Raw genomic sequence first — 25,113 nt, forward strand, 5'->3', positions numbered from 1 at the left:
GCCCCCCAGCAAAACTGAAGCTCACTGCTCTTACGTTGTGCATGCTTTTCAGTGGGTAGTCTTGAAATGGGCATCCACAAATGGGGCGGCGTGTGACCATGCAGCTGGGAAGAGAGCATTCAAGACAGGGAGGTGACCACGGTAACAAGCCTCTTCACCACTTCTGCCCATAACCAGAGGTGGAGGCAGAGAAAAACTCTCCCTACTCAGAAAAAAAGGAGCTATTTTTATCAAGTTAAATGAGCCTGAACCTGCAGAGCTGAACTGACAGACGAATATTTTTTTAAATTTATTTATTTTTATTTTATTTATCTAATTTGGCTGCGTTGGGTCTCCGCTGCTGCACGCAGGCTTTTCTCTGGTTGTGGCGAGCAGGGACCACCCCTCGTTGCGGTGCACGGGCTTCAGTAGTTGTGGCACGCTGGCTCAGTAGCTGTGGCTCATGGGCTCTAGAACGCAGGCTCAGCAGTTGTGGCACACGGGCTTAGTTGCTCCATGGCATGCGGGATCTTCCCGGACCAGGGCTCGAACCCGTGTCCCCTGCATTGGCAGGCGGATTCTTAACCACTGCGCCACCAGGGGAGCCCGACAGATGAATATTGTTAATTGGTGCCATTTCTTCAGTGCAGGAAAGAATTTCCAATCAGACTAGCAATTCATCTGCCACGCAAACATCGACTTACTAATGAAAAGATGAAGTTTCGGAATCCTTGTTAACGGTGAGTTCACAGTCTGGGGCCCCTACCGTAGTAATGCCACTTGGCCTCCTCCTCAGGCCGTTCTTTACATGGTAACAAGTCGAATGGTGATTTTTTGCCCTTAAGAACTTCTACATTTAGATGTCAAATCAAGTTGCTCTAATCACCTCACTGTGATTCTCCCTTCATCAACAGATTTTCAAGGAGTTTCTGATTTAAAGTAACCAGGCAACTCTGCCGGGTACATCTTATTCTGAAAAGAAAGGAGGAAAGAAAAAAAGACAGAGAAAAGAGAAACATACGCCTTTAAAAAAATCAACTTTCTTTGTTTTACAGTATAATGAACTTGACAAACGCATACTCCCATGTAACAACATCCACATTAAGATATGGAGCATTTGAAACAAAAAATTCCATTGTTTCCCTTTGCAGTAATCCCTTCCCCAAATCCTGGTCATGAACTCCACTGACTTGCTTTCTGGCACTATACATTAGTGTTGCCTTTTCTAGAATTTCATATAAATGAAGTAGTATCATGGCTTTTTAAAAACTCAGTGTTTTTGAGACTCGGTCCATGTTGTTGAATGAATATAGAATGTAGCTCATTTTTTTAAATTGCTGCATACTATTCTATTACATGAATATACCACAATGTGTTTATCCATGGACGTTTGGGTTATTTTATGTTTTAGGCTACTTTGAATGAAACAACTATGAATATTACCATCCAACTATTTTTGTGGACATATGTTCTCATTTCTCTTGGATAAATACCTAGAGATGGAATTGCTGTGTCACAAAGTAAGTGTACATTTTTTAAACATTTTATTTTATTTTTATACAGCAGGTTCTTATTAGTTATCTATTTTATACACATCACTGTATACATGTCAATCCCAATCTCCAAATTCATCACCCCACCACCACCCCTCCCCCCACCTTCCCCCCTTGGTGTCCATACGTTTGTTCTCTACATCTGTGTCTTTATTTCTGCCTTGCAAACCAGTTCATCTGAAGCATTTTTCTAGATTCCACATATATGCATTAGTAAACGATACTTGTTTTTCTCTTTCTGACTTACTTCGGAGTCTTTTGTGTCTCCATACAAATTTTAAGATTTTTTTGTTCTAGTTCTGTAAAAAATGCCATTGGTAATTTGATAGGGATTGCATTGAATCTGTAGATTGCTTTGGGTAATATAGTCATTTATACAATATTGATCCTTCCAATCCAAGAGCATGGTATATCTCTGCATCTGTTTATGTCATCTTTGGTTTCTTTTATCAGTGTCTTATAGTTTTCTGAGTACAGGTCTTTTACCTCCTTAGGTAGGTTTATACCTAGGTGTTTTATTCTTTTTGTTGCAATGGTAAATGGGAGTGTTTCCTTAATTTCTCTTTCTGATCTTTTGTTGTTAGTGTATAGGAATGCAAGAGATTTCTGTGCATTAATTTTCTATCCTGCAACTTTACCAAATTCATTGATTAGCTCTAGTAGTTTTCTGGTGACATCTTTAGGATTATCTATGTATGGTATCATGTCATCTGCAAACAGTGACAGTTTTGCTTCTCCTTTTCCAATTTGTATTCCTTTTATTTCTTTTTCTTCTCTGATTGCCGTGGCTAGGACTTCCAAAACTATGTTGAGTAATAGTGGCGAGAGTGGACATCCTTGTCTTGTTCCTGATCTTAGAGGGAATTCTTTCAGTTTTTCACCATTGAGAAGATGTTGGCTGTGGATTTTTTGTATATCGCCTTTATTATGTTGAGGTAGGTTCCCTCTATGCCCACTTTCTGGAGAGTTTTTATCATAACCCGGTGTTGAATTTTGTCAAAATCTTTTTCTGCATCTATTGAGATGATCATATGGTTTTTATAGTAAGTGTACTTTTAATTTTATAAAAAACTGCCAACTGCTTTCCAAGCTGGTTGACCACTTCACATTTCCATCAGTAACGTGTAAGATTTCCATTTGTTCAGAGCCACTGGAATGCATGTAAAATTATATCTCATTATGGTTTTAATTACACTTTCCTTATGATTAGTAATGTTGAATATTTTTTCATGTGTTTATTGGCCATTAAGTTCTTTAGTTAACATTTATTAAAATGTTTTGCCCATTTAAAAAATAGGGTTATTTGTGCTATTATTATTGATTTGTGAGAATTCTTTATTCTTGACACAAATATAAAGAAGGTGTGATAGGTGTGGTATATATCTTCTTTATCCATTCATCCATTGGTGGACGCTTAGATTGTTTCTATATTTTAGCTGTTGCTGCAATAAACATGGCAGTGCAGATACCTTTTTTTTTTTTTTTAGATGTTGGGGGTAGGAGTTTATTAATTTATATATTTATTTATTTTTGCTGTGTTGGGTCTTCGTTTCTGTGCGAGGGCTTTCTCTAGTTGTGGCATGTGGGGGCCACTCTTCATCACGGTGCGCGGGCCTCTCACTATCGCGGCCTCTCTTGTTGCGGAGCACAGGCTCCAGACGCGCAGGCTCAGTAGTTGTGGCTCACGGGCCCAGTTGCTCCGCGGCATGTGGGATCCTCCCAGAGCAGGGCTTGAACCCATGTCGCCTGCACTGGCAGGTGGATTCTAGTTTTAATTTTTTGAGGAGCCTCCATACTGTTTTGCACAGTGGCTGCACCAGTTTACATTCCCACCAACAGTGCACAGGGTTCTCTTTTCTCCACATCTTCAACAACACTTGTTGCCTCTCATCTTTTTGATGACAGCCATTCTTAACAGGTGTGAGGTGATATCTCACTGAGATTTTATTTGCATTTTCCAGATGATTAGTGATGCTGAGCATCTTTTCATGTACCTGGTGCCCATTTGTGTATCTTCTTTGAAAAATACCAATTCAGTTCCTCTGGCCATTTTGTAAATCAGGTTGTTCACTTTTTTGTTTTGAGTTATAGTCAATTGTATTTTAAAGAATATTGAAAAAGAATTTTTAAGTTACTGCATATTTATGGTTTCTGACTATCTTAATTACTTTGTACAGATCATTTTCCATCTGGCATCATTTTCTTCTGCCTGAAGACCCTCTTGAAGGGCAGAATTGCTAGCAGTGAATCATCTGGGCTTCCTCTTTGCCTGAAAATTCTTTATTTTGCCTTCATTTTTGAAGGAAATTTTTGCTGGATATGAAATTCTTGGTTGACAGTGTTTGGGTTTTTTTCCCAATACTTATAGATGTTTCTCCACTGTCTTCTGGCTCCCATGGAGATATCCATGCTCTTTCTTATTTTTGTCCCCTATATACAATGCCTGTTCCCCTGCAACTGATTGCTCTCCAGATGTCTCTCACTCACCGTCTTTTAACAATTTGATTGTAGCCTGCCATGGTGTAGTTTCCTACAGGTGTTTAGTCTGCTTGTAGTTTGTTGAGCTTCTTGGACCTGTGGTTTTGTTGTTTTAATAAAATTTGGATATTTTTCAGCTATAATCTTTAAAAATACTTTTTCTAGTCTTCATTTTTATGGGAATGAAACTGCACATTTGACTCCTTGATATTCTCTCACAGGTCACTGAGACTCAACTTTTTCTTTTTATTCTCTCTGTACTACCTTTCTGATTATATGTATGCAAATTCATTGTTATTTTCTTTTGTAGTTCTTAATCTGCTTTTTATTGCTTTCAGTAAAAATTTCATTTTAAATATTGCATTTTTAACTCTGTAAGTTTCATTAGGTTCTTTTAAAATATATTTTGCATATCTCTCCTCATGATCTCCTATTTTCCTTTAAATCCTTTAGTGTATTTAGAAAACACATTTTAAAGTCCTTGTCTGCTAATTGTACTATGTCTGTCTTTCCTGGATCTTTGACGCATTTTTCTGCAAATTACAAATGACATTTTAATGCTTCTTCGTGTGTCTAATAAATTTTTTATTGGAAGCTAGACTTTGTGATTAGTGTGATGTTGAGTGCTAGATTTTGATGTCTTTATAGAGTATTGGACTTTGTTTTCTACTAAAATGACTTGAGACTCAGCTTGATTTTTTTGAAGTTTGTTTTTTTTAGAGTAATTCTTTTTCTAATCTAAATTTTTATTTTATATTGGAGTATAGTTGATTTACAATATTGTGTTAGTTTTAGGTGTACAGCAAATGATTCAGTTATACATATACATATATCCATTCTTTTTCAAACTCTTGAAGCTTGTTTTAAAGCTGTGTTAGGGCAAATCTGGCACTACCTTTACTTCAGGGGTGGTTTCACTCCACTGCTAAACTGTGAGCTTTCAGGGGACTCTCCTGAATGTTCCAGTTGTTCAATTCACTCTGGCTGGTTGAAAGTTGGACATCTCCCAGCCCTGGGTGAACTGTGGGGATTTTTAGCATACAAATCCCATGTCATTCTTTTCTCAGCCTCATAGACTTTTTACCCTTTTGCATGACCCATTTAGTATTCCACAAGACTAAGGGACCTCAAGCATATCTCTGGGACTCTTTTCCTGCGTACCCTTCTCCCCTCTGGCCCTTCACAATGCAAACCCCAGTCACACCTCAACCCCTGCAGACTCTGATCTCTGCTTCCTCAACTCACTGAGACCATGATCTTCTCAAGTTTCTCCTGCCTGAATGCTGCCCCGAAAATGCCACCAGGCAGAAAGTCGGAAGGATGGTAGGGCTCACTTTCTTTGTTTTTCTTTTCACTAGTCCTATATTGGTTTTCATCCAGTGACTCATAGCAGTTTTCTAGTTGTTTATGGCAGGACAGCAATCTGGTACCCGTTATTTTCATCATGTCTTGAGTGAAAAGTCCCTTTTAAAAAGATAAAAGGTAGAGTTACATAACTAAGGATACAGCAGATATATTCAAATTGTAATTGCTTGTGCCTTTTCCAGTTGCACCATAGAATTAGAGTTGGTTTTATCCTACAATTTTACGTAACCACAAATAGAACCACAGTAAGTCCTCTTTTTCCATTAAAAATTCCCCGAATTGTGGATGGAGAAACCAGGCCTAGACACTTAAATGAAAATTAAAGATACTTACCCTCTTGGACATTTGCATTTAGAGTATTTTTTTACATTATTAAGCAATTCTATTCTGTCAAAATGTGACCCTCTCACTAAGGATAGAACTTATTGTTCTATTTTAATGGACAGGGAGTGTCTGATCACTAACAGACAATGATAAAGGACAGTTTTTCTTCTCTGTCTTTGCCTTTTTCCTTTGCATTTGATTAATCTTTAATAAATATTTTGAGGTACAACTCAAGTCCATTTCTCCATGGCGTCTTACCCAGTTATTTCAGCCCTGTTTAAGTTATGATAAAGCTAAACAACTGCCTGAAAAGACACCGTGAAACACAGTGCCTTGAAGGATATGGAAGTTTCTGTCTCAGTTGAGAGTTTCAGGGTAAGCAAGGCAGTTCCTTCCAAGGTTCCTCTCCAGTCGTGGTGCTATCACCCTTAGAGGCATCCCCTCACTGGTCAAAGCTGGACTTCTGCCACTTTCTGTTCCAGAACAGCCAGTTGTAGGGGAGAGCATACAGTGGAAGAGAGCACATCCATATGGCTTACATCCAAAACTTACACTTCATTGGTGAGAACCTAGTCCTATGGCCACACCTAACCACCTATAACCACAGGCTAAAAAACAGGCAATCTAGCCCGAGAGCCGTGGCCAAGATATATTAACATATAAGAAGGGGAGAGTATGTTTTGGTGGACAGTTAGCAGTCTTCTCATTTAATTATTCATTTCAGATCTAGGAGAGCAGCATCTCTGTGAATCGGATGAGTCAGGGCAGATGTTCAAAGTGGAAGGGTCTGTTTAACAAACTTTTTAGCTAAATAAAGATTGGTAATTCTGACTCTTGCTTGGTGGTTTTCATCACTCCTTTATGTGAAGTCACATGTTCCTTGGGTCTACTAGGAGACTTCCTGAGCCCAGTTTCCATTTAGACAACACAGATATGCGACATAGCTCATGCATTGATAGGTTTGGGGGGCAGAGAGACCAGGTTCAAATCTTGGCTTTGTCATTTCCAGGTTTTGTGACTTTGGGTGAGTTACTTCTCTGAGCCTCAGTTTTTTAATAAGTGTAACAATATCTATATTTCAGATTATGGTAAAGACGAAATAACATTTGCAAACACCTAACAGAGTACTTGAGCACACAGTTGGAGTGCAATAAATTACACTTTTTGGTAAGATTCTTTTCTTTTTGGGGGGGTGACTTCCCTGGTGGTACAGTGGTTAAGAATCCACCTGCCAATGCAGGGGACATGGGTTTGAGCCCTGGTCTGGGAAGATCGCACATGCCGCAGAGCAACTAAGCCCATGAGCCACAACTACTGAGCCCGCATGCCGCAACTACTGAAGCCCGTGCACCTAGAGCCCGCACTCCACAACAAAGAGAAGCCACTGCAATGAGAAGCCTGCGCACTGCAATGAAGAGTAGCCCCCGCTCGCCGCAACTAGAGAAAGCCCGTGCGCAACAACGAAGACCCAATGCAGCCAAAAATAAATAAATAAATTTTTTTAAAAAGATTCTTTCTTTTTGAGAAATGAAATATTGTTTGGGAGGGATCCACAAACTAGTATTATATACTGGTAAGAGCACCTGTCTGGGAATTGCCTTACTACTCTGAATTCTTCCACAACTTGCTGTGTGGCCTTGAACAAGTCACTTCGTCTGCCTGGGCCTGACAAAAATAATAATCATAACAGTTACTGATGAGAAATTACTGTACCAAGCACTATACATTCATTCTGATATAAATTTATTTTAGTTTTGAAATCAGGTCTAAACGATCTTAATTGTCTAAGGTTTCTCAGCAACGGAGCAGTGGTTATTTTTTTGTTTCTTTTAATAAATTTATTTATTTATTTTTGGCTGTGTTGGGTCTTTGTTTCTGTGCGAGGGCTTTCTCTAAGTTGCGGCGAGCGGGGGCCACTCTTCATCGCAGTGTGCGGGCCTCTCACTATCGCGGCCTCTCTTGTTGCGGAGCACAGGCTCCAGATGCGCAGGCTCAGTAGTTGTGGCTCACGGGCCCAGTTGCTCCGTGGCATGTGGGATCTTCCCAGACCAGGGCTCGAACCCATGTCCCCTGCATTGGCAGGCAGATTCTCAACCACTGCACCACCAGGGAAGCCCCGGAGCAGTGGTTTTATACAAATCTGCTTTACTCGAAAAATCTTTGCTCTTCACCAAATGGATTGGTTAGACTAGCTTATCTTTCAGGTTAGATAAAGCTCTAAAATTCAGTGACTTCATGAATTTGGGTCAAGGAAAGATCAAAGCAGAAGACAGTTGCCTGGAAAACACCACAATGAAAGCTGGTTTTTTTTTGAATAAGGCAAATACATTGGCAGCTCAACTGTGCCTTTTAGCACATGTGAAGATATACAAGATCTAAAATAACATACTCAAAAAGGTGTTCCCTTTCTCTTACACTCAGGAGTCAGGACAGCTGAAGGCAAGGAAGAATTCCATGGAAGGCTCATGATTGGGGAATTGCCCCTAATAGAATGCATCCATTCATTACCTCCCCAGGCTCCTAGTGTGGAACCCCTTACGTTTGTTCTTTCTTGCATCCATTCTTTTCTTGGCCCTCATCTGTCTCCTTCAACACTGAGCAGTAAAAACTGCACGTGAGTAAAAGAAGTCAACAGGTAGGGAAACAGAGCAAATATAAGCAGTGCAGCACCACAGGTAGCGAAAGCAGCACGACCTGGACTTCCTTCACAGCCTGAAGCTTTCAGGAAGGGAGCAAATGATAAGGGAGAGAAGCCTACCTTCCCTAACTTGGAAAATTATCTTCCATCCATCATCTGTCTATCTGTCTATCTACATATCATCCATCATCTATCCACATACCTACCTACATACGTAATTTCACCAAACATTTGAAGCAACTTGAAACGATGTAAGGAACATTCACAAACAGGAAAATACAAGCCACTCAGAATTAAAGGAACTATGGATAAAAGAGAAATATTCGGATTAAAGGTCGGAACAGATATCTGGATATCTTAGAGAATATAGAAAAGTTATGCTGGTTTATCAGCAAAAGGAAAACTTTTCCTTACACTTAAGCTTGCAATAAATTTCTTTTTTAAAAAAATATTTATTTATTTATTATTTATTTTGGTTGCACCGGGTCTTAGTTGTGTCACTTTGGATCTTTAGTTGCAGCCTGTGAGATCTTTTAGTTGCAGCATTCAGACTCTTAGTTGTGGCATGCGGGATCTAGTTCCCTCACCAGGGATTGAATCCGGACCCCTGCACTGGGAGTGCGGACTCTTAACCCACGTGAAACTTAAAATGGAGAAGCACTGAGTGAAAAGTGGATGATATTCTTAACCATTTCCTTCCATATATGAGCAGGAAAGTATGTACGGCTTTCTTCTGATAGCTAGAGGCCCATTGCCAAACTAAAAGTTTGCAGGATGTTAAAACAATGTAGTTTCAGTCTGCAAATCTCTTAATTCCAGCTTTATCTAGGGACACATTATAGTTTTTCTAGCTGAATCATATTTTTTATTTGCACATAAATATTGGATCCTTCTTCGGAGACTTTTGATAAGAAGCTGAGCTGCTGATAGGTCAAGGTTACTCTCCTCTGGAGTGCAGGTATGGGTAGGTGTGTGACAGCACAGCATTTGAAGGTGAGGCCATCTGTTAATAAGACATGTTAAAAAACTGAGGCACCTGGGACTTCCCTGGTGGAGCAGTGGTGAAGAATCCGCCTGCCAATGCAGAGGACACAGGTTTGAGCCGTGGTCTGGGAAGATCCCACATGCCATGCCACGGAGCAACTAAGCCCATGAGCCACAACTACTGAGCCTGTGCTCTAGAGCCCATGAGCCACAACTACTGAGCCCGTGTGCCACAACTACTGAAGCCCGCGCGCCTACAGCCCATGCTCCGCAACAAGAGAAGCCACCGCAATGAGAAGCCCACGCACCGCAACAAAGAGTAGCCCCCGCTCACCACAGCTAGAGAAAGCCCGCGCGCAGCAACAAAGACCCAACGCAGCCAAAACAAATAATAAATAAATTTATTAAAAAAAAACCAAAACTGAGGCATCTAAGCAGGACTCTCAACTGTGTGGCATCACATCTCTCTACCAAATACTGCTCTTAGAACACAGGCAAGTGGACAACAGACCTGTGGTGAAAGGCATAAAGTTAATACTATGTTCTGACACTGATTCCAGTGTGTGCCTGTGTTTGTTCTTCACACCACCAAGCAACTCTCTGACACAGCTGGGGGTCCTACTACCCAACTCAACTCTGACACTATCTACCTGGAGCCAGTATCACATTCCACTGTTAAGGGCTCAGTCCCACAAGGCTGCCCCCTCCTCTTTAGACATCAATCCAGGTGGTCACCTGGGCTTCTGATCCACAGGCTACAGATTGGAGGTTGCCACAAGCCCCTCTGTTTGGGTTTGGTTAATTTTCTAGAGTAGCTCACAAACTTAGAGAAACTTACTATCAATAGATTACCAATTTATCATAAAAGGATATAGCTCAGGGACATCCGGATAGAAGAGATGCGTAGGCAAGGGATGTGGGAAGGGATGTAGAGCTTCCATGCTCTCTGAGCTCACCAGTCTCCCTGCATCTCCATGTGTTCACCAACCTGGAAGTGCTCCAAACCCAGTCCCTTAGCATTTTTATAGAGGTTTCATACACAGTCATGTTTGATTAAATAATTGGCCATTGATTGAACTCAATCTCCAGCCCGTCTCCTCTCCCTGGAGGTCTAGGGTTGGGACTGAAAGTTCCCACCTTTAATCATGTGGTTGGTTCCCGTGGCAACCTAAGCCTCTATCCTTAGCGATGGAGAGGCGGTCCAAAAGTCGCTTCATTAACGTAACAAAAGACACCTTTTATTGCTCTCAATACTTAGGAAATTCCAAGGATTTTAGTGGCTCTGTGCCAGGAACAGGATAAGACCAAACCTACATTTCTTATTATAATCACGATATCACAGATATTACGAGCTACCTTCACCTCTGAAGCTGGCGGAGTCTCAGATGGCCTAACTGCAAGTTCCTTTCCCTGTGTTGCTCCCGCGGATAAGACCCACTGCTAAACAGCCCTCCTCATCAAGAGGACCAGGCGAGTCTCTGAGCAGCGGGTTTTAGTTTTCTGCCAGACGGTGATATTAGTCAAACAATCCAATCACATCCTCCTGCAGGAACCAGAGGGCACCAGAGTAGACCTCCCTTGGCTCCTGGTTGTTCACTTTGGTTCCCAGGACGACCTCTGTGTGGCCCTGCATGGCGATCAAACCATGGCCCCCAAATGATACCCTGGTCACCTTTCTTGGCCATCAGAAGTCATGCAGACCAGGGGTGATCTCCAATGGCTCTTCTGTTCTTCTCAGCTGAAGAAGGAGGCAGCAGAGGAAGGACCTTTGTGAATTGGCCTCATCCCTTTCCCTGCCTCTGCATTCATCATTTTCCTCAGTTTTTGTTTTCTCCTCTTTCCCTCCAATTTTGAGGTCCATCTCTGTGCTGCTCTGAGTGATTGATATTTTTCATTTTTCAAAGTGTTATCTTCTGTTCCAGTTATATCCATCCTAGTGATAACTCTTTTCTCCACCATTTTTTTCTCAGAGTGTGGTAATCATACCACCTGCATTGAACTCACCTGGAATCCTTCATAAAATGCTGGATCCTTGACCTCGTTGGACAGAATCTCTGAAAGTAAGTCCCAAGGGTTTGTATTTTTAACATGATCCCTTGGTGATACTGCAGCACCTTAGGGCTACTGACCTGGACTTTGGGCTACAGAAGAGCGACTACGTCCTTGACTATATATCACTCATACACCCACCTCTCATACACCTTAAAGTGAGCCCTACCCAGACATCCTGTCTGCACTGGGATCCTAAGGGCAACAGCTCTGTGCCTCCTTTGCTACCCCGTTTTAATGGGGTGTTTGAGCACCGGTAAGGGATTTGATTGTCTTGTATCCTCCCACCCCACAATATAGCTGGAGAGACCAAAAATAGACCCCACCTGCGCTCAACATCCAAATGGAGCTGCTTCTCTTTTTCTGATGCCAGGGACACTGCTCGAGAAACATTTGTTCTCAATTACGCTCTCTGCGAAGTGATACGTGGGTTCAGACAGCAGTGTGACCTCTTTTTTTGTTAAAAGACTATGTGAGAGAAATAAAAACCCCTGCAATTTTAGTCACACCTATTGATGTTATTTGTAAATTAATTAAGGAAATTACCAAATACTGTGTATATTCTGGCATATTTGATTTTCTATTTCCTGGGAATAACATTTGGTAATCTACAGTCAGAGGTTAATGATTTTTAATAAAAATTCCTTTTTGATCTTACAAATAACTTGACGCAGAAACAAGCTAAGCATGATCTTCATATACATTCAATTTCAAGATGTTCAGAAAATCATGTAAATCAGTGATTCTAAACCTAATGTGTACAAGAATCATCTAAAGAACTAGTTTCACAGTGTCTAAGAGTGTTTTTAATTCCAGTTCTGGTTTTGAATCCAGATTTTGCCAGTTATTAGCATGTAGCCTTGGGCAAGTTATTTAACCTCTCTGTGCCTCAATTTCTCCGTTTGTAAAATGGGCATAAGAAGAGTATGTAACCCACAGTGTTGGTCTAAGGATTAAATAGTTTAATATACATGTAAAGTTTTACAAAAAATCTGTCTAACAACACACGTTCAATATTTATTATTATTCAGTAAAGATTACTGGACTGTACTTTCAAAGACTTGAAAAAGTTTCATCCAAAATAGACCCTGGAAATCTATATTTTAAATAATTATATCTCACAATTCTGATGCCAGTGACTTATGGAGCAGTTTAAGAGACAGTGATCTTAAACCAGTGGTCTTAAGATGGGTGGGCAAGCAAGTACATAAGATTATTCACTGGGGTTTAGGAGGAAGTGTTTGTATTCTATTTCCATTTGCCTTCTTTATCTAAAGATAAGAAATTCTTTTAGCACTATTTAGAATACTAGTTGAGACCAAGGCCCTCATTGGTCTCACGTGGTTTGGATGCCACACTGTGGGCTGGAGGAGTCCCTTGTCAGAAGGAATGGGAATCCCACAAGATAAGGGCTGGTGGTGTGTCCTCAGTGATGGTCTACTTTCAGTGCATTGTGATACGTTGCAATTTAGGTTCACACTGGATGAAGTGACTTCATAGATTACATTTCTTAGTTTTAAAATAGATGTATCCTGGGACTTCCCTGGCAGTCCAGTGGTTAAGACTCTGTGCTTCCCCTGCAGGGGGTGCTTGTTCAGTCCCTGGTCGGGAAACTAAGATGCCACGTGCCTGCCGCCTGGCCAAAGAATACATACATACATACATACATACAAATAGATGTATCCTTATAAAATGAGCAACTGACTTGAGAAGGTTTTTTCTACAAAATTCTACATCAGCGATAATGCTAACCGTTCAGCAAAGGTAAACAACAAGAAAATGGCAGCGTCACTGTTTGCTTTGATTTTTACCCAATCCCTCTGCCAACCACACCTCCAATAAAAAAGCAATCTGCATACGATCCATCTCACACAAAAGAGGCCCCAAAAGTGCAGTTATCAAATGACCGCTTGAAATAGGAGTTACTTCTGCCCTCATTGCTGATTATGTCACCCCAAGTATGTATTAGGCCTTGATTTATTAGAGAATGTTACCAGTGCATTTTAAAAGTTTGGAGATCATTAGAATAAATTTTAAAATTTAAGATTTTTGTTGGCAACTGGTAAATTCACACGTATGGAGTTAAACAACAAAAGCGTGCAGCTGTCTTTTTAAGTTGTGGAAAAATTGATCATCTCACTAGAAGTAAAGTGCGGGGGTGTAGTATGCGATCTAAAAGGGTCTACGTTTTTTAGATTCAGTTGTCTCCTTGGAGCATCACATAAGATGAAAAATCCAATTACTCAGTCTGAGTCCAGTGGCAACTGGCTTCCTGCTCTGGTTTGTCCTTATAACGCTTTTTTAAGTAAAGCTGCTTAATGAACCATCTGAATATATTTTCCGTGGGCAGAAGTTCGTTTCCTTTTAGCTCTGCGAGATGACGTGACAAAAGAAATTGTGTGGGGTACAGAAGAGCTAAATAGATGGCAGAGACATATTGGTGTGATTGATACCTCACTGTAGGCCGAATAGAATTTTTGCAGACTATATGGTTTCGAATGGCATTTACCGTGCTGCGTGTAACTCTCTGTAATTATATCACAGGGTCGTCCTTTTGCTTTGTACCTAACGCAAGCTCGTTGTCAAATCAACATCAGCCCTCAGTCTAACACTGCGCTGGCCGAGGAGTTGGAGAAAATAACTCTTTTTAGGCTTTTTATGGTAGAGAAAGTATCAGGTACCCACTATGCTTGGACCCCCTGGGGGCACATAGGCTACTTTAGATCCAAACTTCGGTATTTGTATTTTATGACATTTACTTAGAACTCTAAAGCATAGGCTGTACTCCTAAACTTATAAATGGCTACCTATCTTCTGTTCTATAGTACTACCGTAACTACGGTAACCCACCCATGAAAATTAAATATTGGTTTGTGCTTATAATTTTAGGCATGAGCCTAAGGCAGCAGAGCTTAAAGTTGAGTTGAAGCCAATGAAGCTGCCATTTCTGGAAATCAGAAACGGTCAAAAGTCAGCTCCGGAGCCAAGGACTCCTGAATTCAGGTGGGACCTGCCAGCATCGGTGAGTGAGCTCTGCTCCAAGCCCAGGCTGCCTGGCCCCAAAGTCCGCCTCTAAACTCTTGAATGTCGTACCTGCATTTATCACCCTCTTAAATGTCATCTCTCTAAAACCCTGGGCTAGAAACCTCCTGGGCTGAAGTTAGTTACTCGAGAAATCTCTGCAAAGAGAAGTTGAATGCTAACTTTTGAAGCCTTTCAAATGGAATATATTCACTTTCCAAAAGTGATCTATGCCTATCAAGGTCCAGAAATTTGTGAATTTTGGGAAATGAAATTGACATGTCAATGCACAGAGCACACAGCTTGACCAAACAAATGTATTTTTTCTTCAACATAGTCTCTGTGGGAGCCTATAAATCACTCCCAAGATACGGTTATTGTTTAAAATATAGTTGGTACCGCTGTTGGTATACTACCCTGAGAAGGTGTTTATAAAAAGCATCCTCGGGCTTCCCTGGTGGCGCAGTGGTTGAAAGTCCACCTGCCGATGCAGGGGACGCAGGTTCGTGTCCCGGTCCGGGAAGATCCCACATGCCGCGGAGCGGCTGGGCCCGTGAGCCATGGCCGCTGAGCCTGCGCGTCCGGAGCCTGTGTGCCGCCACGGGAGAGGCCACAGCAATGAGAGGCCCACGTACCGCAAAAAAAAAAAAAGCATCCTCTTCATCTTACATTCACGTCTCATAAATCAGTTTACCTTGGGGTATTTGAATGGAGGCCAGCACAATATACACCACAGGCTCAGAATATTTTAATAGTGATGAATCCAGCAAGAGGTGTGACCACTTAGCATAGTTTAAAGGAAGGCTTTCTGGAGCTAAACAACTCAGGGCTGGATCCTGGGCGTGTTTACAGATGAGTTGAGCAGGACAATCGTGGCTATTAATATTCACTAGTGAATGGAAAGAAGATAAGCAGGAAAAAAATCATCGTGAATGTGATTGGATTTTGGTATTTGGTGTCTATTCTGTACTATTTTCCAAGAAATTCTTAAATTTTCCTCTATGACTGTAGGGAAATTCTCTAAAATTTGAATCTGGAAGGATAAAAGTGCCTTTGAGGGCTTCCCTGGTGGTGCAGTGGTTGAGAGTCCGCCTGCCGATGCAGGGGACACGGGTTCGTGCCCTGGTCTGGGAAGATCCCACATGCCACGGAGTGGCTGGGCCTGTGAGCCATGGCCACTGGGCCTGCGCGTCTGGAGCCTGTGCTCCGCAACAGGAGAGGCCACAACAGTGAGAGGCCCGCGTACCGGAAAAAAAAGTGCCTTTGAATCTGTCAGATCAGACTTACAGGAGCCTTTTAGGTTTGTGGGTTTTTTCCTGCCTGGGGACGCTCAGAGGTGTCCCTCCTCAGGACCTACAAAGCAGCGTGTCCACATACTCCACTCGGCTTTCTGTCAAACGGGAGATAGAGTTGAGAACTAGAAGGTGGACCCTTCTTTATTTTCCTTCCCTTCTGGAAGTTGCAGCGCCCAGTTCAGCCTGTGTGTCATTCAATGCACAGCCTCCCGTCCACCCAGCTCTGGTTGTCATGGCACCTGGACGCCTCCCATGAAGCTGGCATTTGGTCCAGTGTCCTGCACAGGAGCTGCCTCTTTTCTGGAGTGTTCCTTATCTACAGCCACTTATTTTAGCCCATCTCCATGCAGATGACAATATCAGGATTCCATCTTCCAGAGACCCCAAATGAAGCCCAATCCAACTAGATTTTATATGGCAGTTTTAATGATCTGCAGTAGATAGGCTGATAAATGCTCTGAGAAAACCTTGTTCCTACAGATTCTCCTGCATTCCTGATCTTATAGACCAGAGGTTCTTCAATGGCCTTTCTCCAGGCCACAGGGTCATCTGACTATTGGGAACAAGAAAGGCGGAACAAGAGCTAGTAGGGCAGGAAATGTGCCTCAACTCTCCCCTTGTTTAATTGTATAACAAGCAGCACTGTGGCCACGCCGACCCGATGGGGCGTCTTCCATGGAGATGTTATCTGTTGGATGTGTTACAGAAGAAAGTTTCAGGGTAATTGACACCAAACCCCACCGAGTTTAGAGAAAGTGCAGTGAGGTGAGGGCGCCTGGGAGGGGTGGTGTATTCAGGATCGCTGGGCTCCAGAGCCAACTGATCCTGGCCAAGAAAAAGCCATTTCACATGGTCCAACGTCGTGCTGAGTTCTGCTGCCTCAGGTGTGTTTTCAGGCCCCTCAGGGCTCCCTGCATCCCCCTCTGACACCAACCATCTCCACGTGCCAGGTGGCTGAGTGGCCTTTCCCTGGAGCCTCTAGTTTGCATTGCCCTTGAGCTCGGTTTCCTCTCCCTACATCCAGATCCACGGTTCTCCACTTAGGGATCACACTGAGGAAGGCTGCACCTTCAGGCACTCTTCAGCTTCCACCCCCAGATCACAACTTAACCCAAAGGGATTCACAGTGGGGGAATTTTAATTAGAGTAAGAAAGTAGAAAGGATACCTTTGGATACCTCTAGGGTGATTGATGGGGGCCCCTTTCTTGGACCCCAATTGTAGTCACAGCCAGGGGGCCACTTATCTCCTCCAGACGTCGGACAGGCCTTCTTGGGGGTGATTATGAAACTGGAGAAGATACCACACTGTTTTCCAGGTCGCAGTCAAGATGTGTATATTTTTGTCACTCGTTTTGCAGTGGCTTTAAATAGACCATCTGGAGAAGCATTTTGAGATCCGGGAGTTTACCTTTGAGATAATTTCTTATCTTTATCAGCTTTGGGGCCACTCTTTGGCACAAGATATATGCTGTTATGATACTGCAATCTACTGGGATAAAAATAACTCATGATGTCAAACCCTCGGCCAAGGAGAGCTGCCCTCATGAGGGGAAGCAGCGTGGGCCCAGCCCAGAGACCCCGCGGGAGCAGAAATAGAGTGCTAATGGCCTGCCGTGACATGGAAGAGGATGGGAAGTGGACAGAAATATTTATAAAGAGAAACGGCTCTGAGCATCTGCTACGTCCCCATTCTCTTATTTTTCCCCAGGTCTATTTCTGGCTTCTCTTTCCACGGCACAGACAGCTCCTTCAAATAAAGAGCCTTGCTCCTGCCGGCCCTGGCCTCCAACCGAGCTCTGAAGGAGGCAGGCCATGAATGATGAGATTGTCTGTGTCTGGCGTTTTAATTGAAAAACATTCCCCGAAGTGGAAAGACACACGGAGGAAGTGATCTCATCGTCATTTCCCCCCCAACTTTCAGTTTGGTTTCTCCGAGGTGGAATTCGATACAGCAGCGGCTCTTAGTGCTGGAGCTCAGAACTGCAGGGGGAAGAGGGCTGCCTGCCAATGACTCAGAAGAGGAAACAGCGGTCCCCGGAGGCCACATTTCAAACCTGCGGCAAAAATGTTAAGACTCTCTCATCAGGGGAGCTCAGAGTAGCTTCTGCCTTCTGTGCTTCTCTCTCGACCCACTTTTTATAGTTTATTATCCAATGGGAGTGACCCCACCCGACCTTCAGGTTTGTGCCAGGTGCATAGGAGGAAGACGAGGGAATTACATGCTGCACATGAATTTGGAACTTCCGTCCAGAAAAAGAAAAACTCAATGAAAAGTGTATACCCTCCACGCAAATAAGAGTCTTATGAAGCAAAGTTTATTTGGGAAAATATATTAGTGTGATTCTTCTGTGCTCATTGTGTGTGACCCTACCTTATTAATCATTATCCTCGGTCACTCTACTCATTCATCAAAACTCAAGCTTTCTTCTTTTTTTGAAAAAAAACAAAACAAAACCTTTCTATATATGAATAAATATGAAATCACAGAAGCAAAAGAGTAGATTGTGATTCTGCCTGTTGTGGAAGAGCTAGAGATAAAACATGCTCCAAATTAGCCACGTTTCTGGTTCTATTCCACACCTTTGATGCATCCACAAGAAAAAAGTTTTATTTCTCCCCTTAATATCCAAATGATAAACCTCCCAGGATGTAAGTAGGGGATTTTATAAATTGCACAAGTCATGGGATTTGACCCCAAATCTGGATCTCTCTCTAAAGATTCTAGCCAAAGCATTGGTCTGCCTCTCAGAGGAATAAGAGAAGGAAGGGATCGTTCTCAAGGAGGTGAAGGAAACATGTACAATCCATGTTCTCAGCTCTGCCGGGTCAGGAGACCAACGCATTGAAGCTTCTGCTGGTTAAAGAGTAGCCCAATAAAGAAGGTGCCAGGCGAGGCTGGTGTCTTTCAAAACACGCCCTCTCAAGGTGGCACCTGGTGTGTTTCCAAGATGTCAGAGTTGCAGGTTTTGAAATACAATTTGTCAGTTTCTGAGGGATGGTCTGACTCTTGGCGACAGAGTTGCATTCCTGACACCAGAACTCTAAATGGACGGTGAGAAATAAAACTGCCAAAATGAACTTGAAATGCTCTTTCTAGCTGATAAACATCTTCTCTACTTAGAGAAAAGCCCAGTGGGAAGATAAATTATAACTGGAAGGTGGTTTGGTGATCGTGGAATCAAAGCGAGGGGGGTGGGAAGAAATGGACGGATCTCAAAGGCTAAGATCACCGAGCTGTGAGAGCCTGGGTCCCCGTCTGGACTGGCGTGTGCCTGCGAACACCCTGAGTGGCCTGTTGTCTTAGGTTGGTCTTCCCAGAAGCAGACAGACCCTGAGACAGAATTCATGCAAAAGCGATTTTTTTAGGAGGTGTTTCCGGGAAAAACTGGCAGGTAAGGGGGGCAGTGGATCAGGAATGGGCAGCAAGGTAAGCGAAGATGGGTTATCAGGCAGGTTGGGTGCAATCCCACAGGAGCGCTCTAGGGGCGGTGTCATCCCCACGTCAAACTGTCCCAATCAGGGGTGAGGCCGCTGGAGTACTTGTACTTCCACTCCCAGAGTCATTGGGTAAGAGCCACCCACGTGTGCAGGCAAAGCAGGCTCTGGCACCGGAAATTCAAGGTCAGTACTGGCCTAGGGTCAGCAGTTAGGCGAAGAGATGCAGGTGCCGGCTGTTGGAAAGGAAAACACGTCAGACGACCAAGTGCGGGGCTCGGGCATGGCGGGCAGCATCTCTGGAAGGTCCGTGCACCCTCCTCAGGACCGCTCTGCACCCCGTCACAGGCTTACTCGCCACCAGCCTTCAGGTTTGCGCGCCCCCTAGAGGCCAGTCCTTTCCTTAACCATCTCCTGGTCTCGATTTGGGTGTTCATAACCTACATCCACCCTTTTATCACGTGTAACAGGGTGACTTCTTCTACATATGGTTTAGCTTGATTTGCTTTTTCTTTTTAAATCTTTATTGGAGTATAATTGCTTTACCATGTTGTGTTATTTTCTGCTGTACACCGAAATGAATCAGCTGCATGCACACGTGTATCCCCATAGCCCCTCCCTCTGGAGCCTCCCTCCCTTGAGCTTGTTTTTGCATGGCCACACACCTTATAACGTTCCCAAAGAAAAACCTTCTTATCACTCCAGGTCCACACAGCCTGTACTGCCTAGAGGGGCAAAGAAGAGGATTGGGAACTACATACACTGCATGGTTGGTCAATCCTCACAACCCTGCCCTCCGTGGGCCTACAGGGTGAAAGTCATTTAGGTATAGAAGCTCGAGTGTTTACTGTATCCAACTTTTCTCTGAAAAGACAGCTAGACTCTAAATATTTCCACTTTGGCTTTGATATACTGGGAGGGAAAATTATCCCCAGTCGAATAGCCATGCCTAGACAGGGTTAATGCAGTGGAAAACACCCCACAAAGACCCTTTGCCCGTGTGTCCAGGGTCTCAGACCCCTATACAAACGGACTCAGACTTGTCAAATTCTTCTTCCCTCAGCCCCGGAAAGGGAGCCCAACTTTATACATAACATTTTATCCAGTTTTTTCCTTTCCTAACGCACAGATTTTTCTATCCCGTAAACCAACCTGCACTCTATCTCTGCCTCACTCTCTACCCCTCTTTTGATGTCGAATTCTATTACTATTTTAGTTCCAGGGAATTTTTTTTCCCTAACAAGTTTAAAGTGAACAAGCTGTTCTTTCTGATAAAAGGACAAAAATCTTTCTCAACCCAGATATTTCTTGTACTCTCCCATGCGGGTCTAACGTGGAAGATTATTGAAATCAGCCATCGGTGAATTTGTATCCAGCTCCTGGACACAGAGGACAGAGCAGCAACTTGAACTGCTTATGGTAAGATCCACTGGGCTCTGCTTCAGATGGAAGACGAAATGAAGAAAGAAAAGATACAGCACGGCGGGCAAGAGAAAGTTCTTAGTCTTGAGGATGGATCATGGAAGTACTGCCAAAGGAGGACGGCATTTCAGGATGCAGCCCTGCTAAGCTGTAGCGAGGTTTCTGAATAAAAGACAGCTCGGAGGCCTTGCCCACGACATGCAGCAAGTCCTGGGTTAGGAGCCCAAGCCGACGCACGGATCCCACTCCTGGGTTAATCAGAGGGAAGGCAGGCACCGGTGAGCAAACATTGCACAAATGTGGGGTGAGCTTCCCTACTTGCACCCCTTACTGTGATGACCTTGGGCCCGAGGAAAGTTACTGGAGAAGCTGTTAGAGATTTCCGTGGTGATATCCAGGACCAGACAATGAAAGTGCTCCATAGTCAAGATAGGACTTGATTTCCATAATTTGTTGTATGCCTAAAAAAAATACAACCTTTTACAAAGATCTCATTCCCATACTTTATGGTCCATTCCCTGGCAATTTGGGAAATGCAGTCAGCCAGCTGAACTGACTGGTGAAGAGACCAATTCAGAGTTCAAGGTGAGGCCTCAAGTCCAGCAAAATGTTACATCCCTAGAAACACTGAACCTTGGTGGGCGTGGGCACTTCCAACGCAGGGGCCTCTGTGGCAGTTTTGGCATGACTGAAATGTTGAGGATTTTGCTGCCTGCAGTGACTACTTCATCCTCCTCCGCTTTCCCTTGTCACAGGCCTTTTTTTTTCCTTTTTTTTGCGGTACGCAGGCCTCTCACTGTTGTGGCCTCTCCCGTTGCGGAGCACAGGCTCCAGACGTGCAGGCTCAGCAGCCATGGCTCACGGGCCCAGCTGCTCTGCGGCATGTGGGATCTTCCCGGACCGGGGCACGAACCCGTGTCCCCTGCATCGGCAGGTGTACTCTCAACCACTGCGCCACCAGGGAAGCCCCTGTCACAGACCTTTTTATCCTTGGTCCTGTAATGGCTTGAAATGATCATCTACAGAATTTGTTATTTTCTGTTATGTAAGTGCCTTGACTTAATTTTATTACTAATACTTATTACCTCAGCATCTGTGAGTACCGTCCTGTGCTTTATTTTCTTCATCTAAAATTGGGAAAAATAACAACAGTATCTGCCTCATGGGTTGCCATGATGATTAAATGAATTAATGTACATGAGGTCCTAGAACAGAACCAGACACATAATAAATGTTCACAAAAGTTAGCAATTATGCTGATAATGTTCACTGTTATCCTCCTACCCTGATACAGCCTCAATAAATATTTTGGAATGAATAAATAGCAAAAGTAGTTACTAATTACCCAGAATCATGGGTGACTTGAAAACACGGTGAGTGCTAAGTGCCAGGCCCCTCTGAGAACTGTTCCATCATCACTGGGCTCCTCTGGAGAGCCTGGATCGTGGCTTGTTAGTTTGTGTAATGACCTCCAAAGTTTTGCATGCCTGTTAGATAAGATGCCACATAAAGTTAAACAGGAGAGACCTAAAGATATTAAATTCTTCTCAGAAGGAAGAGAAGTTGCCATTAGTTGTATCACTGTTGGCTCAGAATAATAGTGGTTTCTGCTGCCATGGATATTTCTTAAATTATCTAAATTTGAGAGTCAGGGAAATGACAAAGAGCCTTATTTATTACTCAATTATAACAGGGGTTGCATAGACCCAGGAGACTTAGAACCTCTTGAATGTTTTTTAAAGAAGGGCTGACCGTAATCGCAGTATCAGTCACCACTGATGCGTTCAGTTTGCATGACACTGTTTGCTTCTACTTTTTTTTTTTTTACCTTATTCTTTCTCTCTCCTTCAAAAAAAGGCAGTCAACTGCCTTTGACTGAGAAGGAACTCAATCGTCTGCATTGTCCCCATTCTCTCTCGTACTCATTCTTTGACAGGATGTGACAGACCCACAGGTTTCAAGCTTGGGTGAGAGGATCGCTTGAGAAATTTGCTCAAAATGCAGATGTCAGAGCCCACCCCAAGCTTTCAGACTCAGTAGCTCTGCCCAGAAATATGCGTTATAAACAGTCACTCTAAAGCAGCCATCCTCTGGTCCTCAAGTTTAGAAACACTGTTTTCTATAGACACATAGGAATAGATAGGCTACTTTTAACTGGAATATCATTGTTTTATTGCAGTCCATGTATTAAGTCATTCACCAAATATTTGTTGAGCACTTATGCTGCATAGTAAAGATATAGCAGATACAGCAGTTAAAAAAAAGAAAGTTTCTGATCTCGTGGAGCTTAAAGTCTAGAGGATAGAGACAATAAAAAATAAAGATAGATAGATAGATAGATGATTGATAGATAGATGGAAAGACAGATGACAGTCGAAGATAAGTTCTCTAAAGAAAAATAAAGTAAGTTACAGGAGATAGAGCATGACAGTTGGGAGGTTTATGTAGGGCAATTGGAAGATCTTTCTGAAAGTGGGCATTTGAGGAGAGATCAGGAAGAACGAGGGCGTAAGTGTCGTGGCCTAGAAGTGGGCATGTTCTTCAAGGGATGAAGCGACGTCAAGGGGGCTGGTGGGCCTGGAACAGCATAAACCAGGCAGGAAAGCAATGCCCATAGACTCGGAGGGGCGTCCGGCACGCCTGGAACGGCTCATGATGGGCCTCGGAGACAACCGGAAGGACTTGGGGTTTCTTCTCAGCAAGACGGAAAGCCACAGGAGGATGTGAGCAGGAGAGAGATGTGATAGATGTGCTTGTCTAAAAGGATCGCTAAGGCTGCTGGGAGGAGAGTGTGAATGAATGCCGAGAAGCTGATGGCAAGTCCTCACTGCTCAGAAAAGCCACGCAAAAGCCACAAAGCACTCTGATCTCCTTAATAGAAGTAAGTCAAGGAAGGAAAATGCAATGTAAGGGGAAACCAAGAGTCCAGAAAATGCACATCAAAGGTTACTGATTCATAAGACCAAAGCAATTAAAAAAAATCACAGCAGATATTTTAAGCCAAAAAATAACATTGAAACCCCTCCACTCCACGCCAGGCTTCCCCTTGAGGGGGGCAGATTCTGAGTTCATTGTACGGCAGCTACAGACAAGCAACATGAATGGACAGAGAGACAGCCTCTAGGCGGCCCTTCTAACTGAGGCCGGATTTGTTTGGCCCATCAGTGCCCAATTGGCTGTGAAATCTGAACAGAAATGGGTCCTAACGTCTTCGATATGCATCTCCTCTTCTTTTGCCTCAATCCTCTTTCTTTTTCCTTCTTCTCAGAAACTCCCTTATTGTTTTGAAAAAAAACGGGACATGCTCCTTTTAAAGAATCTCAGCAATGCTTAAAAGTACAAAAAAGAGAGACAGAGAGAGAAAGTTAAAAAAAAAAAAAAGCTACTCCAACGCCTCTCTCAAAGCAGCGAGGATGACCAATAGGGAGAGTATGGACGACGTCAAAAAGAGTCTTTTGAAATAACAGGCTGTCACACAAATGGCAAGAGGTCAGGGAAGAACTAGGCCCGTCTGTGCTGCCCAGAAGGTCCCTGGGTCTCCACAGCAGCCCCTCCCACCAGCAGCCCCCCAGCCCCTCAGGCCTGAGTCTGGGGAGGGCAGGGCCAGCGCTCTCCGCAGGAACTGAAAACAGGGCCACATCTTTCTTTTAAATTCTTCTCGGAGTATAGTCGTTTTACACTGCTGTGTTAGTTTCTGCCGTACAGCGAAGTGAATCAGCTATGCGTGTACCTATGTGCCCTCACACCTTGCCTGATGCTGGTTCGTCTCCTGAGGCAAGAGCCCAAGCAGCCTTGGTTCTTCAGGGACCCATGTGTATTTCAGGGGAGAAAGCTTTGGGACTTGTGACCCCCGATGCCCACCTGGAGAACCTGACCTCCCAGGAGCCCTTCTTCCTCCAAATCTGACCTCCTGTGTCTCCACCATAGCCTGGACTAGATCCCTGGTGGATTTCCAGGACCACGTGGCTCTGTATGGATCGTAGCAAAAGCTTCCAGATAGTTCCCAGGGGCTGGGGGGTGTGGAATGCGTACAGGGAGCACAGCTCGGCTTTTGGGGGCGATGTGGCCCTGCCCCTGAGTGAGGCATGGCTGGACCCATTAGATGAACGAGCCACAGGTGGTAGAAAATATGCCAAACAAGGTTTCATGAGCTACAAATCTAACCCATGACCTGTGAAAAAGAGAAAGGGGGTCCTACCTCTGGCTGTTTGGCTATTAGAGTTCGCGGCCTCATCAAATGGAAACTTCCCCACGTTACAGTTGGGAAAGTCCTGCGTAGGAAATTTAAATCCTAATTGTGGTAAATAGGTTAATTATAGTAAAATTAACTTGTCCCTGATAATTTTGTTTTTCATTTTTAAGTGGTTATAAAGAGAGGCTTTATCTTCTGGGAGGAGAGGGAAGTGGTGGGCCCTTCTCTGTGAAATTAGGAAACACGCGTATGCTGTCTTGACACCAGTGGAAACAAAATAAAACCAAGTGGAGGGGGGAGCTGGGTGAGGGACCCTGGAGCCCGAGAAGAGCAGGGGCGAAGCTGGAGGGGAGGGAAGCAGCCCCCTGCCGACCTGT

General features: G+C 43.6%; 1 long non-coding RNA gene across 1 annotated transcript; it reads left to right on the top strand.

The window, feature by feature from the left end:
* Positions 1-499: 499 nt before the first annotated feature.
* Positions 500-14,397, top strand: LOC307182075. Its single transcript, XR_013827108.1, has 4 exons — positions 500-719; positions 1,391-1,499; positions 11,292-11,381; positions 14,260-14,397. It is a non-coding gene; the product is annotated as an uncharacterized lncRNA (long non-coding RNA).
* Positions 14,398-25,113: the final 10,716 nt, after the last annotated feature.

The sequence above is a fragment of the Stenella coeruleoalba genome (assembly GCF_951394435.1).
Source record: "Stenella coeruleoalba genome assembly, chromosome: 2".
Lineage (NCBI taxonomy): Eukaryota > Metazoa > Chordata > Mammalia > Artiodactyla > Delphinidae > Stenella > Stenella coeruleoalba.